We start from the raw sequence: 18,559 nt of genomic DNA, 5'->3' as shown, positions 1-18,559 counted from the left end.
GCCATGAAGAGGAATGAGATTTTCATATATGCTGCAACATGGATGAGCCTTGAAAACCTTAAGATTAGTAAAATAAACCAGACAAAAAGGACAAATACTGTATGCTTACACTTGAGGCACCTACAATAGGAAAATTCATAAAGACAGAAAAGAGAATAGAAATTACCAGGAGCTGAGGGTGAAGAGAAAGTTATTATTTCATGAGAACACAGTTTTTTTTGGGAATGATGACAAAGTTTTGTGTATGGTGGTGATGGTTATACATTATCATTAGTGTACTTAATGCTACGGAATTGCACTCTTATGAATGGTTAAAATGATGGATATTATGTTTTGTATATTTCACCACAATAAAGAAAGAGAAATACAAGGAAATATCTTCCTCAACAATAGAAAGAGCACAAGGGCAGAAATAATTTCTCTTTCCTGCAGTGACACCCAGTCCGGCAACAGCCATCTGTGACTATGAAAGGAAGAAGCCTGAGAAGCAAAGCTGCCTCTTCAGGCTGACAGAGCAGATGGATGGAGAGCTCCTTAGATAAGCTGGTGAGCCACGGAACTAACCAATCCTGGAGGTGCTTTATCCCAGATGTCTTACTTTGAGATGCAAGGAATGTCCTATTGTTGAAGCCAGTTGAGTCAAGATTTTCTGTAGAGTAGCTAAAAGCATCTTAGCACACTGTAATGGACATTGTGATGTGCCACCCAGGTCCCCACATAGGATTAAAGGACTTACTCTCCCAGTAGCTGACAGTGCCGCCTCTGGTGGAGAGCTGCCTTGCCCGAGGTCATGCCCCTCCCCTAATAACTGCACATCGGTGACTGACCAGAGGAGCCCATTGTCCAGGCCTGGTCCCCACTGGGCTGACTAATGTCTCCACTGAGACTGTTCAAAGCCTAGCTTCTTCCCTTTACCCATCTTGCTTTTGCCCCTTCTTCCACAGGTATTGATCCCAAGGACCTGCTCCAGTAAACTTTCTACAGTGTAATATCCATCTCAGAGCCAGTTTCTAGGGTAACCAGACCTATGACATGGATACACTGCTGGGCTGGCAGAATTCAGCAGAAAGGCCGACTCTCCAAGGTCTCACAGAGAGAATCCCACATGGCAAGCACTCCTAAATATTTGTGGAATAACTAACTGAATGATATTTTGGTTAATAAATGATGAGTCTTGGTTTCCCAAGAAAATAAAAACACTACTGTGATTTCAGTAAGGCAAGGAGTATGACAGATACAATCCCAAGGTTTCCCAAAAACCACAACCATGCAATAACTGTGCAGGCTGCTTTTGGATTCTTCATAAGATGCTTACCTTGGCCGGGCGCGGTGGCTCAAGCCTGTAATCCCAGCACTTTGGGAGGCCGAGATCAAGAGGTCAGGAGATCGAGACCATCCTGGCTAACACGGTGAAACCCCGTCTCTACTAAAAATACAAAAAACTAGCCGGGCGAGGTGGCGGGCGCCTGTAGTCCCAGCAACTCGGGAGGCTGAGGCAGGAGAATGGCGTAAACCTGGGAGGCGGAGCTTGCAGTGAGCTGAGGTCCGGCCACTGCACTCCAGCCTGGGCGACAGAGTGAGACTCTGTCTCAAAAAAAAAAAAAAAAAAAAAAAGATGCTTACCTCTTGGATTAGTGCCCATGTAGGATTGTGTACTTAAAGCCAAGAACTTAATTAAAGACATTCTTGCTTGTCAGGACCCAACTCCCAGGTAGCAATAGATTTTACTGTGAGGGTTTCTACTCCCAGTTTAAATGAACAATTTCTGAGCTTGAGCTTTTAGGTCATTACCTGAGCTTCTAATTATGGTAAAATTTTGACAATATTTAAGATTAACAGCCACTTTCACAGGTTAGGTCTTGGTTTGGAATGTGAGTGACTTCCTCTCTGCCTACCTATGAACACTCAGACCCTGGGATAGGAGAAGGTGCCTAAACTCATCAAGACAGCAAAAGAGTGGCCAGGTGCCAGTGGCTCACACCTGTAATTCCAGCACTTTGGGAGGCCAAGGTGGAAGGATCACTTGAGGTCAGGAGTTCAAGACCAGCCTGGCCAACACGGTGAAACCCCATGTCTACTAAAAATACAAAAACTAGCTGGGTGTGGAAGTGAACATCTGTAGTTCCAGGTACTAGAGAGGCTGAAGCAGTAGGATCGCTTGAACCTGGGAGGTGGAGATTGCAGTGAGCAGAGATCGCACCACTGCACTCTAGCCTGGGCGACAGAGTAAGACCCTGTCTCAAAAAACAACAACAACAAAAAAAAAAAACAGAGGGCAAAAGAAAGAGGAAGAACTAGAGGGTAGGGGTGGGATCAACCCAAGAATGACCCAAGAAATAGACTGGCTCTCCTCCACAGATTTGAGACCATAGACCCAAATATTTGTCAAAAACGCAAAGGCAAAAGCAGTCAAACTCACTTTACAAGTATTTCTAGAGCAGCTTTCTACAGCTTGAAGGTGACAACTGATAAGGACAGGTCCACAACGGATGCTGAAAGCCTTTCCACTGCCCACCACTCCCAAATTCGCATCGCACCAAAACCACAATTGGGAAGATGTTCCTCAGCATTTAGTTCTGGACAAGGAGTCCATTTTTACACAATCAAAAGGCATTGCACACAACAGCACCCCAATCCAAGTAAGCCTTGGACACAGAACACAAATCCAGATATGGGTGCTAACCTTTCAATTTCTTCAACTCCAATAAACTGGATCGATAAAGAGCACTGAAACACTAAGAATAGCCTTGAAACAAAAAATGTGTTTTGCTGAGAAGGAAGAATTTGGAATTTCTTTTTATTTCCCCAAATCTGGGTGTGATAAGCATCTTCAAACTCTCATTTTTCTTTGGATGAAAAAGAAATCACTGTCCTCTGTCTGCAAGCGTTTTCCTACTGCTTTGCTAACCCTAAATCTAGCAGTCCAGAGCTGGTGGTGTGTGAGATCTTGAGAGTGAAATCTATTAGAGCATGAAGTGGGGGAAATGACCTGCCGACTTCCAAGGGGGCCAGCCTGAGGAAATGTGAAAAGAAGCAAACACCACAACGGGTGAGAAAGAAATTACAGCCCCACAAATGCACTGTAATGATGAGCGATGAGCTGTCACTGGCATCTTGATTAAACATGTTTGGTTTTTTATTTCACGTAAAGCCTGGCCAGAAATTCATTTTCCCTACAATTTTCACATCTTGTAGGGGACAAAGAAAAATCATGCGGATGCTTAGTAAACACTTATTTAGAGGACAAATGATATGCTTTGACAGTTTGCAAATGCATGGAACATTCTCTCCCCCTTCCTTTGTCTCCTCTGGCTTTGCCCACAGGGAGGTGAAATATGTGATGGACGTGGATGCACATCTGAAAATGGAAGCCCATTTTGGGGGTAGCTCTATGGAATTTTGCCAAAAATCTTTCAAGCTTTTTGAATTGTTTAAGTTGAAAATGGGTTTTGTCTCTCCTGTGTGCAGTGTCTTTAAGTGAAAGCACTTAGGACTGCTGTGCTTGAAGTATTCTCTGAAAGTTGTAATCGAACTACTCCAGAGCTGGCTTTGACCCTGAATTAGTCTTGACATCTACTCCCCTGTGCTATTCCATGATAAGCGTTCTGTGGAAGAAAACCTTTTACTTGGATCATCCAGATGCATGGCCTGCATCTTCTGGATGCATCTCCTTCCCTGTGGAGGAAGCAGAGGGCAGACCACTGCTTCACAAAAGCATCTTCTTCACAACCTTGCAATGCAGCAGAGAAAAGACATTTTTCTCTGGCTTTGGTTTTTTTTTTTTTTTTTTTGCCCCTTTTCAGATGGAGTCTTGTGCTGTCACCCAGGCTGGAGTGCAGTGGTGTAATCTCAGCTCACTGCAGCCTCTGCTTCCTGGGTTCGAGTGATTCTCCTGCCTCAGCCTCCCCATTAGCTGGAATTACGGGCATGCAACACCATGCCCAGTTAATTTTTTGGTATTTTTAGAAGAGACAGGGTTTCACCATGTTGGCCAGGTTGGTCTTGAACTCCTGGCCTCAAGTGATCCATCCATCTTGGCTTCCCAAAGTGCTAAGATTACAGGCATGAGTCACCACACCCAGCCATCTCTACTTTTTTTGGTAGGAAAATTTTAAAGGAATGACAGCGACACTAGATAGTAGTGCCTGTACACATGTGCACGTGTGCCTGTGTGTTCATGTATGTGTGCAAGTGTGCTCCCCTGATTGTTTTAGCCTACATATATGTAGATCTTTTGCTGAAAGGACAACAGAGTACAATCCTCCACCCCATTCAAGGGAGCAAGTTTAATTCCAAAACTCTAACAGCTATCAATAATAAGCTACCACCAGCAGCCAGTCAGCCTCCATTGGGGAAAAGAGCCAATGGAGTTATTTTAGCCACCTTCATGATCAATATCAGCTGAGGTAGCTGAATGGATTAGGTGAGCTGACCAGTTTTCTTGTTGAGAGTAAAAATGAACAGGCTGATATAACACAGCGTCTTCATTTCTCATGTAAAAGATATGACCCTTGTGCACAACAATGTGCTCTAAAGGTTACACGGGTTCCCTCCCTGTGTTCAAGCTGCATTGTCCTCCTCATGCTCTCTAGTCTTCAGAAATCAGCTCGAGATTGATTTTCTCCAGACCGTCTACCCTGATAGATCTCCTCTCAACTATGATTATTGCATCATTTGATGTCCCTTCAGTACAACCGTGCTGTAAAAATTCAGGAAGATAATCATTTCACGCAGCTGAGTTTTCTTCCTAGTTGAAGATATACATGTTCGATTACCTGGACTTAAAAAAAAAATTGTTTATGTTGGGAATGATAGAGGAGAAAATAAATACAGAAACTGTATATGGAAGTCATTACTCATTTTTTTTTGCCTTCTTAATCAGAGATTATGAAACAAACTTGACCTTCCTTGATAGTGAGGAATGTCTTAACCTGGGTTTCCCAGACAGCAGGACTCGAGTCAAAAGCTTATGTGCTATTATTTTATAAACAAAGCTCAAGTCCAGGGCAACAGTGTGGGAAGCAGGGGAGGTGGGGCAGCTAACAGGAGAGTGTGTTACTGTACTAGCCACTATTTGCTATCTCAGTCAGGCTGGACCGTCTCCCAAGAGGCTATCTGAGCCACTGAACCTCAGGACATTCCCTTTGGGAGATGTTTGGGAGAAGAATGTCTCACCAGCTCCCGCCTTTCATCCCAGCCCCTCCACCACATGCAAACTTCTGGATTGCAAACCTGGAGGCTGAGAGGTGCCTCGGCTCCAGCACCAACAGAGGAGTCCCAAGGCAGGAGACCCACACGTGCAGGTGTGAAGAGGGTGTGTTGGGATGAACCTACCAAAGCCAGTTGGAGTGCACAGAGAGCTGCTCAGAGCAAATGGCCAAATGCCCTAGGACAGAGGAAGTCCAGAAAGAGTCTGCAGTGGTGCCTAAGAGGTATCTCATGGCCTGAGCATGATCTTGAGAAACAACAGTGGATGCTCTGTGTTTTGCCAGCAGGGTCTATTGAGGTATGAGTCTCCATCTTATCTGAGTCATTATATATGAGTCAGCTACTGTAAGAACTGGATTCTTATATTTACTTATTAAATTTTGCTGGCCCATCCCTTAATTTCAGGTCTACCCTGAGCAGCTATCATTTCTGTTTGTCAGTGTTGCCACCAGCAGTTGCTTCTTTGTTCCTTCTAACTTCTCTTTATCTGTGAAGGGTTTGAAAACCAGACAGCTAAGACTACTCAATTTGTGTGCAAATCAAGAACACCTGGACTCTGGGTGAGACTTGAAGGAGTCGGTCGTGCCGAGACTAAGAATGAAAACCTAGGAGGATTGTGACACAGATTCGAAGATCTCTTTATACGGAGCTACAGGGTGGAACATGTGCTTTGGAGTTTTGAGGATTCCATGCAGTAATGGATATCATTCTGGCACATAGTGTCTAATAATGGTTCTCTTCGTTTATTTACAGGTCCTTGGTTTATTCCAGTTAAATGAAACTCCTAGATAGCTGAGTAGTGAGACACTACTATATTTAGTTTTCGCTCCGCTATGTGCATTTGAACTTAATGACATTGTTATACTGTTTGTGATTTACTTGAAGATTCTCTAGCATAAATAGGGTGAGAAGGGTGTGTGTGTGTGTGTGTGTGTGTGTGTGTGTGTGTGTGTGTGTGATTCTTCACCTTAGTGGCATTCATTAAAATATAAAGTACTGTAACAAAAAAAATCCATATTTCGGGTATGCTTAGTGAGCACCTGGCGAGCTAATCAGTTCACATACCAGAGGTCTGTTACAAGGCTCCAACTATTTTTATCTCCAATCACCCCTAAAGAATTTGTAATTAGAATAAGGGAAATGAATTTTCACTGGTAAAATAAAGGTGTTCAAAATATTTGGACTGGCTAAAAATACTGTAAGGGTACCTCCCAGTAGCAAACATTTTTCAGAGGGGCATTACCTAGGGCCTTGCTCCATCCTATGCCCCACCACTGACAGGATTCTGCGGCTGGATTCTGAATAGAAGGTGAGCTGTGTGCCCTTAGATAAGGGAGACTACTGTTATCATGACTTCCATGCAAGGGGCTGTCAGAGTGTCCAAAGGGCAGAGGTAGGTCTTCATCAAGTCTCACACTGCTACTTGTGGTAGAGTTTGGTCTGACAACATGGGATTCTGGTGTAGGGAAGACCCATGCCTTCCTCCTCTCACACTGGAGTTGGCCAAGGTAATTGACAGAAGACATGGCCAAACGGGTCTCCTGTTGAAACATCCACATCTTTGTAGGTAGTCCTCTCCCTGCGTCTTTGAGGGTCACCAGGCCTTTGAAGGCATCATGAATACTGGAGATTACTGTTCATCTGGCATGACCGTGCATGAATGGGTAGTATGCTCACAGAGCTTCCCTGCCTCATCCCGGGAGACAGAACTCCAGGTTGGTGAAGCACATTTTGAGGGGATGAAACTCTACGAGTGGTGATGTCCATGTGCTGCTTCCTTCAGCATCATGCACAGTTCATGCCTGCTAAAGCTGCAGGTCTCAGCTGTAGGTTGTCTAGTGCTCTCTATAAACTAGATAGTAGACATACTCCTTGGTCCTCAATTATTTTTGGATGGGAGTGGGAGGGGTTGTTAGGTAGTTCATCAGGTTCAGTAAATGGAAAGATGAATAGCACATAGTCCTCATGAAGCTTATTGTCTAATGAGAGAGCTCTATGAGCAGATTATTTTAATATAAAATGATAAGCATAACGGTGAGTTATGCCCATGATATCACAGACCTGCTAAGGAGGGCACTTTGTTCACCCCCCGGAAAATTGATCCAAAGCTCTTTGGTCTCAGGACCCTTTTACATTAAAAAAATATTGAGGCCAGGCACAGTGGCTCATGCCTGTAATCACACACTTTGGGAGGCCAAGGCCAGTGGATTACTTGAGCCCAGGAGTTCAAGATCAGCTTGGGCAACATGGCAAAACTGCGTCTCTACAAAAAATACAAAAATTATCCAGGAATGTGGTACACACCTGTGGTCCCAGTTATTCTGGAAGCTGAGGTAGGAGATCACCTGAGCCTGGGGAAGTTGAGGCTACAGTGAGCCATGAGTGTGCCACTGCACTCCAGTCTGGGTGACAGAGTGAGAACTTGTGTCAAAAAAAAAAAAAAATTATTGAGAATGCCAAAGACCTTTTCTTATGGGGGTTAGAGCGATTGCTATTTACTGTATGGGAAATGTTTTATTAATTCATTAAATATCAAATGTTAATATGTTAATTATATAAAATTATATCTAAAAGATTACATATAAAATATATGTGTATTTGTTAATATAAAATTAATATTAAATATATCAATTCATTAAAATATAAACCTATTACATGGTAAATAAAGTACATATTTTTAGGAAAAATAACTGTATTTTTCAATGCAACAAAAAGATTCAGTGTGAAGAATGACACTGTGTGGTATCTTTGCAGATCTTCTGGAAGTCTGGCTTTATGAAAGGCAGCTGGATTCACCTATCTGCTGCTGCAGGCAGTCTGTTGCAATACGTTGTTTTCGTTGAAGTCTATGAAGAAAGTCTGTCTCACACAGATGTGTAGATGGACAAGAGGACCTTACAGACCCTCTGAAAGGGTCTTGGGGACCCCCTGACCAAGAGTCTTTGGACTATATTTTGAGAACTACTGACCTTAGCTTCTTAGAGGTGAGTTTTGAAGAATGATTAAGAGTTGGCTAGGTGGAAAAAAGAAAGAATGGCATCCACAGCAACCTGGATGGAAATGGAGACTATTACTCTAAGTGAAGTTACCCAGGAATGGAAAACCAAACATCGTATGTTCTCACTCATATGTGGATGCTAAGCTATGAGGACACAAAGGCATAAGAATGATACACTGGACTTTGGGGACTTGGGGGAAAGGGTGGGGGTTGGTGAGGGATAAAAGGCTACACATTAAGTACAGTGTACACTACTTGGGCGATGGGTGCACCAAAGTCTCAGAAATGACCACCACTAAAGAACTTATTCATGTCACCAAACACCACCTGTTTCCCAAAAACCGATTGAAATAAAAAATTTAAAAATTGACCAGGTGTGGTGGCTCATGCCTATAATCCCAGCACTTTGGGAGACTGAGGCGGGCAGATCACCTGAGGTCAGGAGTTTGAGACCAGCCTGGCCAACATGGTGAAAACCCGTCTCTACAAAAAATACAAAATTAGCCAGGTGTGTTGGCACAAGCCTGTAATCCTAGCTACTTGGGAGGCTGATGCAGGAGAATCGCTTGAACCTAGGAGGTGGAGGTTGCATGAGCTGAGATTGTGCCATTGCACTTCAGCCTGGGTAACAAGAGCGAAAACAAAACAAAATATAATAAAATGTAAGAAAAAATTAACTAGGTGAAAAACATAATAAGAACATTCTACGTCAGTGCTTCTCAAAACCATTACTGTGCATTTGAATCACCTGGGGTCTGGAGTGGGGCATGAGAGCCTGCCTTTCTAACAAGCTCCTGGGTGACATTGATGCTGCTGGTCCTGGAACTACATTTCAAGGAGTGAGGATCTAAGCCAAAGAAACATGAGCAAAAGCAGTGTCACGAAATAGCCTGAAGTGTGAGGGGAATGGCATTAGTAGGAAGTGAAGTACAAAACAGAAACCAAGAGATAGGGTAACCATGGCCATGGCATTGAGATAACAGTTGCAATTTTTTTTTCCCAAGAGGAAGTTGTTAAAAAGTTTTATGCAGGAGACAGCTCTGACTCATAATTAAGCAAGCACAGTTTCTTATTCTGAATAACTCAGAAATGAAATAAAATATAAAACATACCAGCAAAGTAAGCAGGCAATAGGGTGAAGTGGAGGAAGAAGAAAGACATTATTCCCTACAAATACTATGACAGCGTAACTCAGTAGAAAGAGCATGCACTTTGGACCAAGACAGAGTTGGGTTCAGATTCCAGTTCTACCGTTTACAAAATATTACTGAGTCAACTTCTCAGAGCCTCAGAGTCTACCATGTATAGAGATAAGGAAGAGGAATTTCATATGCACAAGGAAGTGTCTGGTGCACAATAGGTCCTCAATACACTAAAATCAACATGATAAAGAATGCTATAGAAATTATAAAAAATAACAACTGGAAGCTGTTATTGTTATTCTAAGACTAGATATAGACTTATACTGGGCTTATTAGAATTTTAAATTCAAGAGTAAAAAGAATACCTGACGGGGATCACTTCAAAGTAAATGTTTTGCCTATGTATATGCAAGGCAATGTCAGCTCATAATTGTCCACAGTAACTGAGGAGATGGAGACACATTAGATGCTGGTGACAATTAGAAGAGAAAGACTTCAGTCAGGCACGCTCACACCTGTAGTCACAATGCTTTGGGCAGCTAAGGCAGGCAGATCCCTTGAGCTCAGGAGTTCAAGACCAGCCTGGGCAGCATGACAAAATCCTGTCTCTACTAAAAATTCAAAAATTGGCTGGGTGTAGTGGAATGTGCCTGTAGTCCCGGCTACTTGGGAGGACTGAGACAGGAGGATCACTTGAGCCTGGAAGGTCGAGGCTCCAATGAGCCCTGTTCATGCCACTGCACTCCACCCTTGGCAACAAAGTGAAACCCTGTCTCAAAAAAAAAAAAAAAAAAAGAGAGCGAGAAAGACCTCAGACCCCTCAAGTTAATCATCCCTTCTTCTTTTTTTTTGTTTTTGTTTTTGTTTTTTTTTTTTTTTTTTTGAGACAGAGTCTGGCTCTGTTGCCCAGGCTGGAGTACAGTGGCTGGATCTCAGCTCACTGCAAGCTCTGCCTCCCGGGTTTACGCCATTCTCCTGCCTCAGCCTCCCGAGTAGTTGGGACTACAGGCACCCGCCACCTCGCCTGGCTAGTTTTTTGTATTTTTTAGTAGAGACGGGGTTTCACCATGTTAGCCAGGATGGTCTCGATCTCCTGATCTCGTGATCCGCCCGTCTCGGCCTCCCAAAGTGCTGGGATTACAGGCTTGAGCCACCGCGCCCGGCCAATCATCCCTTCTTCTAATACAACTTGTACCCAAACTTTCAATATGCAGTTTGAATGGTTTAAATCTTGGTCGCCCACACCCTCTTCTCTTTTCCTGGTAGTTGGTACAGTTAATAATCAGCAAAGACACAAAGGGCACAAAGAAAAAGAAATGCATTGTCATATTAAATAGAGCTACCACAGTTGTCGAATCTCTCCCTGCTCGAGCTCCCACATTAGAAGGTGTTTCCTAATCTCTATTCCTCTTTTTCTCTGGAAACACTTGACCTTCAGGATCCAGAAATCCCCTCACCACCACCTGGGATTCTAAGACTCTTAACATCACATTTTTCCCCTAAAATGTTGGTTATTACAGTCACATATGACATGTAGCTCTCTCAGTCCTTTACAACAATTGTTGGCCCTCTGATTGTAAGAGAAAGTTTTCATTATCACAGAAATCCATGTTCTCAGTGGGGCAGAACTAGTTGGACAGAATTTGAAAGTTGATGATAGCTAGCTAGCTAGCTAGATAATAGATAGGCTTTCAAATTATGCCCAGCTAAGAACCATATATGTATATAATTTCTCCAAATCTCTTGATAGTTAGGACATCTGAGTAATTGCTTTTCTCTTCTTTAAAATGGAAGACTAATAACAGTAGGTTTATAAAAGAAAGTCAAATGGCAGAAGAGTCAGCACATTTCAGTTGAGTCAATGAGCATTTTTTTTTTTTTTAATGAGACGGAATCCTGCTCTGTCACCCAGGCTGGATTGCAATGGCACAATCTCAGCTCACTGCAACCTCTGTCTCTCGGGTTCAAGCAATTCTCCTGCCTCAGCCTCCCAAGTAGCTGGGATTACAGGGGTCTGCCACCACCCTGGCTAATTACCGTATTTTTAGTAGAGATGGGGTTTCGCCATGTTGGTCAGGCTGGTCTTGAACTCCTGACCTCAGGTGATCCGCCCGCCTCAGCCTCCCAAAGTGAATGAGCATGTTTTGACAAATCACATTATCTCAGTACTAGGATCTTTTTTATCAGTGTGACAGTTTTATTATTGTTTTATAGGAAAACAGGCAGTGTGAAGAGAAGTAAGTGACTCAGACAGGGAGCCTGTCCAAAGCCAATTTCTGATAAGAATTTTCTTTGGCTGGTAGGCTGACAATGATTTCTTTGATCTCTGTTTCACTGGGAATTCATTCCTTTTACTCTTGGTAATTTTCATATTTTAGATTAAGAATTTGACTCTTAGACTACCCTTTGCAGTTAGATAGCTTTCCGCAAGAAGGGAGCTAGCCTATGCTTTACTTAAAAAAAAAATTTTTTTTTGAACCCATGAAAGCATTTATTTAAGAAAAGCAAAAAGGGGAGAATGTGAACTTCTTATTTCCAAGGTGGGATTACATCAAATATCTGGACATTGGCTCTCCATCAGGACCCCCTGCCTCTGGCCAGCATGCCCGTGGGCAACAACCGAGATAACGTCCTCTCCAGGTAGGTGGCTCCCAGTGGCACTCTGAAACTTGTCTGGTCAACGTGATACTTCCCGCCGTTAGCCTAGGATACCTAGGGAGGGAAGGTTGGATGTCTGGGCACCCACTCACAGTCCCTCTCACTGTCTGTGATAAAAATTCAGCGATTCCTGTTGATAACAATGACAAAAATTGCAGAATGTCTAGAAATAAACCAAAAAAGAAACATGTAAGACCTACACACAGAGAATTTTTAGCATTTACTGAGATATATAAAAGAAGTCTTAACTGAGAATAAACTCTGTTCCTGAAGAATGAGAGCCATCAGAAGGCTCTCACCCTGCCAGTCAGAAAGAACCATCACTTCATGTAGACTTCTTCAAGGACCTCATCCTATCATTCCCTTAGAAATTGTGAATCCCCTTCGGTTCTTAATATCCTCATCTACTACAGTGTCACTTTCATATACAAATTTGGGAGTCCCTGGCTATTTCATAAGTGTATGCCTTTTCTTCCCAATTAAATTACAAGATACATAAAGGCAAGGACTCTCTTTTTTTCCCTATATATCTTCCATTTATAAGGGAAGATATCTTCCCCTCATTATAGAAATGCCTCTACTTATAAATTTTCCATTTAAAGAAGTTCACAGGTATGAACAAACCAGTTCATACCATTGTAGAAGACAGTGTGGTGATTCCTCAAGGATCTAGAATCAGAAATACCATTTGACCCAGCAATCCCATTACTGGGTATATACCCAAAGTCTTCATGTAGACTTCTTCAAGGACCTCATCCTATCATTCCCTCCGAAATTGTGAATCCCCTTTGGTTCTTAGTCAGGGGTGTGTTAGCTAGGTTTGTGCTAAAGTTCTGAGATATTTTATCAACAGCAGTAACATCATCAGTTAGAAAAGTATAAAAGTAGTGAGTGTCTTTAAGATGCTGCTAAAAAGGGGCACATAATTAGGATGAAAACAAAAGTAAAAATAGTTTTTCAAACTGAAAGCATAACAGAACGCCAAGTGTTGCAGGGGGCTCATGGCACAGCAGGAAGAATTCTTAAGGCTAAGGAGTGAATAGTGATCAAAGAGGAAGGAATAGGGATTGGCAAAATGAAAAAGGGAACTTTTTGAGACTGGAGCTAAATGTTAGCAACAATTAACTTTCACATGTATTAACTAATTTAGTCACCCAATAATTTTGTAAGACAGATATCATCATTACCCTCTGGGCCTACACTTTGTTAATGCTGGTGAAGGCCAGGAGTTTATAAGGGAACTTAAGCCTAAGCACAGTGAAACAGCTGTTGCTGACATGTCTGCTGTAAGCCAAGGGTGGCTCCATGAGTTCCAAGTTGCTGTGTTCAGAGACCACCCAAATCAGCAGAATATCAGCTGGTCAGTGGGTAGCAAATGAAAACACTAGACATCAGAGGTCCACAATGGGGGAAAATGTTTAATAGAATGTAAGGAAGAGATGAGTACTCTTGGTTTTAAAGCTTTGATAAGACTACTTATGGATTTTATTATTATTATTATTATTATTATTATTATTATTATTATTATACTTTAAGTTCTGGGATACATTGCAGAACATGCAGATTTGTTACATAGGTATACATTTGTTTATGCCATGGTGGTTTGCTGCACCCATCAACCCATCACCTACATTAGGTATTTCTCCTAATGCTATCCATCCCCTAACACCCCCACTCCCCTGGACAGGCCAGGGTATGTGATGTTCCCCTCCCTGTGTCCATGTGTTCTCATTGCTCAACTCCCATTTATGAGGGAGAACATGCAGTGTTTTGGTTCTCTGTTCCTGCGTTAGTTTGCTGAGAATGATGGTTTCCACCTTCATCCATGTCCCTGCAAAGGATGTGAACCCATCCTTTTTTCATGGCTGCATAGTATTCCATGGTGTACATGTGCCACATTTTCTTTATCCAACCTATAATTGATGGGCATTTGGGATGGTTCCAAGTCTTTGCTATTGTGAATAGTGCTGCAATAAACACACGTGTACATGTGTCTTTATAGTAGAATGATTTCTAATCCTTTGGGTATATACCCATTAATGGGATTGCTGGGTCAAATGGTATTTCTGATTCTAGATCCTTGAGGAATCACCACACTGTCTTCTACAATGGTTGAACTAATTTACACTCCCACTAACAGTGTAAAAGCGTTCCTATTTCTCCACACCCTCTCCAGCATGTGTTGTTTCCTGAGTTTTTAATGATCACCATTGTAACTGGCATGAGATGGTACCTCATTGTGGTTTTGATTTGCATTTCTCTAATGACCAGTGATAATGAGCGTTTTTTCATATGTTTCTTGGCCGCATAAATGTCTTCTTTTGAGAAATGTCTGTTCATATCCTTTGTCCACTTTTTGATGGGGTTGTTTTTTTCTTATAAATTTGTTTAAGTTCTTTGTAGATTCCAGATATTAGCCCTTTGTCAGATGGATAGATTGCAAAATTTTTCTCCCATTCTGTAGGTTGCCTGTTCACTCTGATGATAGTTTCTTTTGCTGTGAAGAAGCTCTTTAGTTTAATTAGATCCCATTTGTCAATTTTGGCTTTCATTGCCATTGCTTTTCGTGTTTCAGTCACGAAGTCTTTGCCCATGACTATGTCCTGAATGGTATTGCCTAGGTTTTCCTCTAGGGTTTTTATGGTTTTAGGTCTTACATTTAAGTCTTTAATCCATCTTGAGTTAATTTTTGTATAAGGTGTAAGGAAGGGGTCCAGTTTTCTGCATTTGGTTAGCCAGTTTTCTGAACACCATTTATTAAATAGGGAATCCTTTCCCTATTGCTTGTTTTTGTCAGGTTTGTCAACGATCAGATGGTTGTAGATGTGTGGCATTATTTCTGAGGCTTCTGTTCTGTTTCACTGGTCTGTATGTCTGCTTTGGTACCAGTACCATGCTGTTTCAGTTACTGTAGCTTTGTAGTATAGTTTGAAGTCAGGCAGTGTGATGCCTCCAACTTTGTTCTTTTTGCTTAGGATTGCCTTGGCTATATGGGCTCCTTTATGGTTCCATGTGAAATTTAAACTAGTTTTTTCTAATTCTGTGAAGAAAGTCAGTGGTAGCTTGATGGGGATAGCACTGAATCTATAAATTACTTTGGGCAGTATGGCCATTTTAATGATTTTTTTTTTTTTTTTTTTTTGAGACGGAGTCTTGCTCTGTCGCCCAGGCTGGGGTGCAGTGGCACGATCTCGGCTCACTGCAAGCTCCACCTTCCAGGTTCACACCATTCTCCTGCTTCAGCCTCACAAGTAGCTGGGACTACAGGCGCCCGCCACCATGCTAGGTTAATTTTTGTATTTTTAGTAGAGACAGGGTTTTACCATGTTAGCCAGGATGGTTTCGATCTCCTGACCTTGTGATCCATCCACCTCAGTCTCCCAAAGTGCTGGGATTACAGGCGTGAGCCACCACGCCTGGCTGATATTGATTCTTTCTATCCATGAACATGGAATATTTTTCCATTTGTTTATGTCCTCTCTTATTTCCTTGAACAGTGGTTTGTAGTTCTCCTTGAAGAGGTCCTTCACATCCCCTGTGAGTTGTACTCCTAGGTATTTCATTATCTTTGTAGCAATTGTGAATGGGAGTTCACTCATTATTTGGCTGTTTGTCTATTATTGGTGTACAGGAATGCTTGTGATTTTTGCACATTGATTTTGTATCCTGAAACATTGCTGAAGTTGCTTATCAGCTTAAGGAGATTTTGGGCTAAGACGATGCAGTTTTCTAAATATACAATCATGTCATTTGCAAACAGAAACAATTTGACTTCCTCTCTTCCTATTTGAATACCCTTTATTTCTTTCTCTTGCCTGACTGCCCTGGCCAGAACTTCCAATACTATATAGAATAGGAGTGGTGAGAGAGGGCATCCTTGTCTTGTGCCGGTTTTCAAAGGGAATGCTTCTAGCCTTTGCCCATTCAGTATGATATTGGCTGTGGGTCTGTCATAAATAGCTCTTATTATTTCGAGATATGTTCCATCAATACCTATTTTATTGAGAGTTTTTAGCATGAAGAGGTGTTGAATTTTATTGAAGGCCTTTTCTGCATCTATTGAGATAGTTATGTGGTTTTTGTCATTGGTTCTGTTTACGTGATGGATTACATTTATTGATTTGCATATGTTGAATCAGCCTTGCATCCCAGGGATGAAGCCGACTTGATCGTGGTGGATAAGCCTTTTTTTTTTTTTTTAGATGGAATCTTGCTGTGTCACCAGGCTGGAGTGCAGTGGCGCCATCTCAGCTCACTGCCACCTCCGCCTACCGGGTTCAAGTGATTCACCCATCTCAGCCTCCCGAGTAGCTGGGACTACAGGCACGCACTACCACACCTGGCATTTTTTTTTTTTTAGTAGAGATGGGGTTTCACCATGTTGGCCAGGATGGTCTTGATCTCCTGATCTGCTCCTGGATTTGGTTTGCCAGCATTTTATTGAAGATATTTGCATCGATGTTCATCAGGGATATTGCCTCGAAATTTTCTTTTTTTTGTGTGTCTCTGCCAGGTTTTGGTATCAGGATGATGCTGGTCTCATCAAAGGAGTTAGGGAGGAGTCCCTCTTTTTCTATTGTTTGGAATACTTTCAGAAGGAATGGTACCAGCTCCTCTTTGTATCTCTGGTAGAATTCGGCTGTGAATCCCTCTGGTCCTGGGCTTTTTTTGATTGGTAGGCTATTAATTACTGCCTCAATTTCAGAACTTGTTATTGGTCTATTCAGGGATTCGACCTCTTCCTGGTTTAGTCTTGGGAGGGTGTATCTGTCCAGGAATTTATCCATTTCTTCCAGATTTTCTAGTTTATTTGCGCAGAGGTGTTTATAGTATTCTCTGATGGTAACTTGCATTTCTGTGTGATAGCCCCTTTATCATTTTTTATTGTGTCTATTTTATTCTTCTCCCTTTTCTTCTCTATTAGTCTGGCTAGTGGTCTATTTTGTTAATCTTTTCAAAAAAACAGCTCCTGGATTCATTGATTTTTTGAAAGGTTTTTTTGTGTCTCCATCTCCTTCAGTTCTGCTCTGATCTTAGTTATTTCTTATTGTCTGCTAGCTTTTGAATTTGTTTGCTCTTGCTTCTCTAGTTCTTTTAATTGTGATGTTAGGATGTCGATTTTAGATCTTTCCTGCTTTCTCCTGTGGGCATTTAGTGCTATAGATTTCCCTCTAAACACTGCTTTAGCTGTGTCCCACAGATTCTGGTATGTTGTGTCTTTGTTCTCATTGGTTTCAAAGAACTTACTTATTTCTGCCTTAATTTCGTTATTTACCCAGTGGTCATTCAGGAGCAGGTTGTTCAGTTTCCATGTGGTTGTGCAGTTTTGAGTGAGTTTCTTAATCCTGAGTTCTAATTTGATTGCACTGTGGTCTGAGTAACTGTTATGATTTCCATTCTTTTGCATTTGCTGAGGAATGTTTTACTTCCAATTATGTGGTCAGTTTTAGAATAAGTGCAATGTGGTGCTGAGAAGAATGTATATTCTGTTGATTTTCACACAGAACAATATTCACCTTAAATGTAAATGGGCTAAATGCCCCAATTAAAAGACACAGACTGGCAAATTAGATAGAGTCAAAACCCATCGGTGTGCTGTATTCAGGAGACCCACCTCATGTGCAAAGACACACATAGGCTCAAAATAAAGGGATGGAGGAATATTTATCAAGCAAATGGAAAGCAAAAAAAAAAAGGGGGGGGAGTTTGCAATCCTGGTCTCTAATAAAACAGACTTTAAATCAACAAAGGTCAAAAAAGACAAAGAAGGGGATTGCATAATGGTAATGGGATCAATGCAACAAGAAGAGCTAACTATCTTAAATATGTATGCATCCAATACAGGAGCATCCAGATTTATAAAGCAAGTTCTTAGAGACCTACAAGGAGACTTAGACTCTCAAATAATAATAGTGGGAGACTTTAATACCCCACTGTCAATATTAGACAGATCAACAAGACAGAAAATTAACAAGGATATTCAGGACTTGAACTCAGCTCTGGACCAAGTGGACCTAATTCTGTGGAACCCTCCACCCCAAATCAACAGAATATACTTATGTCTTTATTTATAGAAATGCATCTGGAAATGATAGCTTCAACTCCACTTAGTCACTTTTGACTTACAAAAATAATCAACAGCTGTACAGCCTTTTAGAACCTAAAGTCTTTATAAATGGAATAGCTCCTATAGAGTGCTATATGTGTAGTTAATAACACAAATATTTATTGCACATCTCCTCCGTACTTTCACATATATTAACTAATGTATTTTCCCAATAATTTTGTAAGGTAGGTATGATCATTACCCTGCTCTAGATGTGGAATCAGAATCTCAGAGACAGAATGACAAAACTGAAATCTCTTTTATTTTAGGACCATATTTTACCCCCCATAGCTGCCTCCTTGTGTCAACTGACTGAATGAATAAATAATCTAATGTTACCACAGACTGCAGTTCTGTCTATGCTTCACACCGTTAAAAAATGCCTGGGTGTGGAATCCCCGTCTGTTACTCTATACGTTATCACCAAGCCTCACTGTTGTATATCTC

The 18,559-nt window shown here is 41.7% G+C and overlaps 1 protein-coding gene across 1 annotated transcript in view; it reads right to left on the bottom strand.

The window, feature by feature from the left end:
• Positions 1–18,559, bottom strand: part of SCD5 (stearoyl-CoA desaturase 5) — a 175,290-nt gene that overhangs the window by 13,940 nt on the left and 142,791 nt on the right. The gene's annotated exons all lie outside the window — the stretch shown is intronic.

The sequence above is a fragment of the Piliocolobus tephrosceles genome, chromosome 3 (genome assembly GCF_002776525.5).
Source record: "Piliocolobus tephrosceles isolate RC106 chromosome 3, ASM277652v3, whole genome shotgun sequence".
NCBI classification, from domain to species: domain Eukaryota; kingdom Metazoa; phylum Chordata; class Mammalia; order Primates; family Cercopithecidae; genus Piliocolobus; species Piliocolobus tephrosceles.
The sequence above is the reverse complement of the archived record's forward strand: the minus strand, read 5'-3'. Positions and strand labels throughout refer to the sequence as shown.